This window comes from Otolemur garnettii, unplaced genomic scaffold, assembly GCF_000181295.1.
Source record: "Otolemur garnettii isolate 467f Iridium unplaced genomic scaffold, OtoGar3 scaffold00096, whole genome shotgun sequence".
NCBI classification, from domain to species: domain Eukaryota; kingdom Metazoa; phylum Chordata; class Mammalia; order Primates; family Galagidae; genus Otolemur; species Otolemur garnettii.
The window spans coordinates 472,549-475,984 of NW_003852491.1; the positions used below are offsets into that span (position 1 = coordinate 472,549).

At 46.0% G+C, this 3,436-nt stretch overlaps 1 non-coding gene across 1 annotated transcript; it reads right to left on the reverse strand.

Annotated features, from left to right (window-relative positions):
* TRNAL-UAG lies at window positions 1-82 on the reverse strand. The gene has a single exon. It is a non-coding gene; the product is annotated as a tRNA-Leu (tRNA).
* Between the last annotated feature and the right edge of the window lie 3,354 nt (window positions 83-3,436).

Consider the following 3,436-nt stretch of genomic DNA (forward strand, 5'->3'; position numbering starts at 1 on the left):
TGGCAGCGGTGGGATTCGAACCCACGCCATCGAAATGACTGGAGCCTAAATCCAGCGCCTTAGACCACTCGGCCACGCTACCTCCCGCTCGCAAAGGTTTCCTCTCTGGCTATATTAGGTTGATGACGTGGCGGCTCGCCCTCTGTGAGCCCGCCCCCATGGATTTGCGTGTGCTCAATATGGCACCAGCTGTTCTACGCGCTTGTCACTACACATCAAACCTTTCAGAGCTTCGGAGTCACAGTTCTCTAGTGATCGACAACGATAAATACAATAGAAAAGCATCATTAAAAAGTAAAAAGGAGTTAGTAATTGTACAACGTTAACATTCATTCTCCACTTGTGTGTTCGGATTTGATTTTTGCGGTTTTTTCCCCATGGGCGTGATGCTGTCTATAGCCACCTGAGGGCGCTGCCTCCCTGCCGCTTCCTCCCGGCTGGTCTGAGGTCCCGCGGGGATCCCCATTTTGCACAGTACTCTTCTGGCTCCCCATTCTGAGGACTCTCTACACCCACGTAAAGTCGCCTCTGCAGTCATGGATGGCCTCATGGTCTGGCCCTCCTTCCCCTTGAGATATAGGAATCACAGGTCCAGAGGAAAATCAGTAAACATTGTTACAGATCTTTTGCACGCGTGAGCTCCCTCAATCTCCAGTTTAAACAGGATGAAACACCGCCGCTAGCAACTGTTTAATTGCCCCAACCCCAGCCCGCACCCCAGGCTCCCCTTATTCTTTGCAGACTATTTCAGTGCTTTTTAGAAAAACGCAGTAAATACAGTGTGCAAGCATAGCAAACTTCTATTTCCTGCCATTCGGAATTAATTATTACTGTTTTGCATATTTGCTTCAAATCTTTTAAAATAAAAAATAAAATTAACACTGTAGAGAAAATTCAACTCTCCTTTGCTATCCCAAGTTCTGTTCTCCTCCCTTCTTCCTGAGGAGTTTCACATCTTTTCAATCCACATGTTTGTAACTTTACATTCACAGGGTAATTCATTTCCTTGAATGTTTAAGGAATATAGCTAACAAAAATCCAGGGTTGTAAATACAGTCAGGTAAGTAAGTGTGGTAGGCTGAATAAGGACCCGCTCCCCCAAAGACATCCACATCCAAATCCTCAGAATTTGTAAATATGTTACCTTATGTGGCAAAAGGAAATTTGTGCACATGATTTCTTAAGGATCTTCAGATGAGGAGAGTTTCCTAGACCATCCAGGTGGGTTACAGTATCAGAAGGGTCCTTGTAAGAAAGAGGCAGGATTTAGAGGAGATACAACAATTAAGGAATAGGTCAGTCTGAGAAATACAGACACAAGACAAGAAATTCCAGCTGGACGGTGCTGTGGCTTAAGGGAGTAGGGCGCTGGCCCCATATGCTGGAGGTGGTGGGTTCAAAACTAGCCCTGGCCAAAAACTGCAAAAAAAAAAAAAAAGAAAGAAAGAAAGAATTTTCTTTGGGGGGCAGTGCCTGTGGCTCCGTGAGTAGGGCGCCAGCCCCATATACCCAGGATGCTCCAACCCAGCCCCAACCAAAAACTGCAACAAAAAAATAGCCTGGTGTAGTGCGGGGTGCCTGTTGTCCCAGCTACTTGGGAGGCTGAGGCAAGAGAATCTCCTAAGCCCAAGAGCTGGAGGTTGCTGTGAGCTGTGACATCAAAGCACCCTACAGAGGGCAATAAAGTAAGACTCTGTCTCTAAAAAAAAATGTTTTTTTTTTCCTTGGGAAAAATGGTTTTGCACTCTTGCCACATGAACTCTGAGCCAGAGGCAAATGCTTCTGGGTAGAGCTGCCAATGTAAGAGCTCACAAAACTTTTGTCTGGATGTGGCCAGACTGTGACCTGCTGGTCTGGATGCTCACCTCCTGCACCCACTACAGGAAAGCAGAGTCTCTTTAGGAAATTCCCCCACAATTATTCAAAGTGTTCTCTAGTAGTTGAAACATTTGCTAGCAGCACTGTTCACCCCACTCCTGCCCAAATCTCTCTCTCTTCTGATAATTCCAGGCAAGTCAACATTTATTTTGCACCTACCCGGTCTAATAAAACAAAAAGCAGATCTTGGGATAGAGAGAGAGCGCTGTTTCTGGAGCTGCTTAGAACCCTGTGCCAGAGCTGCTTCTCTAACAGAACAAAAATCCAGTGGAGGCAAGGCCGACAGTTCATCTGCTCCACCCAGCATTTCTCCAGGGGCCCAGGCTCCCTGCTGGCCTCCCAGTCCTGCTGACAAGGCATCTCTGGTGATTTATGCCTTCAAGGGTGAGGCTGCAAGGGCAGCTCATATGCAAAGCCCAGCCACAGCCAGGCAAGGGTGGGGAGGCCACACAAACCAGAGCAACTGGGATCTGTTTAGTTCTCTGTGTGTGTCTCTGTGTGTGAATGTGTGTGTGTGTGTATGTGTGTGTGTGTTGATGTGACATTTAAAAATAACTTACATAGCCAGGCGTTGTGGCTGGCGCCTGTAGTCCCAGCTGCTTGGGAGGCTAAGGCAAGAGAATTGCTTAAGCCCAAGAGTTGGAGGTTGCTGTAAGCTGTGATGCCGTGGCACTCTATTGAGGGCAACACAGTGAGACTCTGTCTCAAATAATAATAATAATAACTTACAGCCAGCTCAGCACCTGTAGCTCAGTAGCTAGGGTGCTAGCCACATACACTGGGGCTGGAAGGTTTGAACCTGGCCTGGGCCTGCTAAACAACAATGACAACAACAACAACATAGCCAGGCATTGTGGTGAATGCCTATAGTACCAGCTACTTGGGAAGCTGAGGCAAAAGAATCACTTAATTCCAAGAGTTTGAGGTTACTGTGAGCTGTGATGCCATAGAACTCTACCAAGGGCGACATAGTGAGACTCTGTCTCAAAAAAATAAATAAATAAAAATAACTTACGGAAGTAATGCATGTTTCTTGTTGAAACTCAAGCAAAGAAAGAAAAGCACAAATCAGAAAATAAAATCGCATTTCATTCCTCTACCTACACTTTGTCCATGTTTTGGTAAAGGAAGCTGTTTGTCTTTTTAAATTTGAAATGTTATATATGCTCATTGTAATCTTTTTTTTTTTTTGAGACAGAGTCTCACTCCATTGCCCCAGGCTAGAGTGCCATGGTGTTATAGCTCACAGCAACCTCAAACTCCTAGTTCAAGTGATGCTCTTGCCTCAACTTCTTAAGTGTTGGGACTACAGGCACTAGCCACGGTTCCAGGCTAATCTACTTTTTTAGTAGAGACAGGGATCTCACTCTTGTTCAGGCTGGTCTATAACTCCTGAGTTTAAGCAATCCACCCACTTTGGCCTCCTGGAGTGCTAGGATTACAAGTGTGAGCCACCATGCCCATCTTGTAAATTTTTTAAAATGTCAAATCTAGCTGGGTGCAGTGGCTCACCCCTGTAATCCTAGCACTCTGGGAGGCAGAGGTGTATGGATTGCCT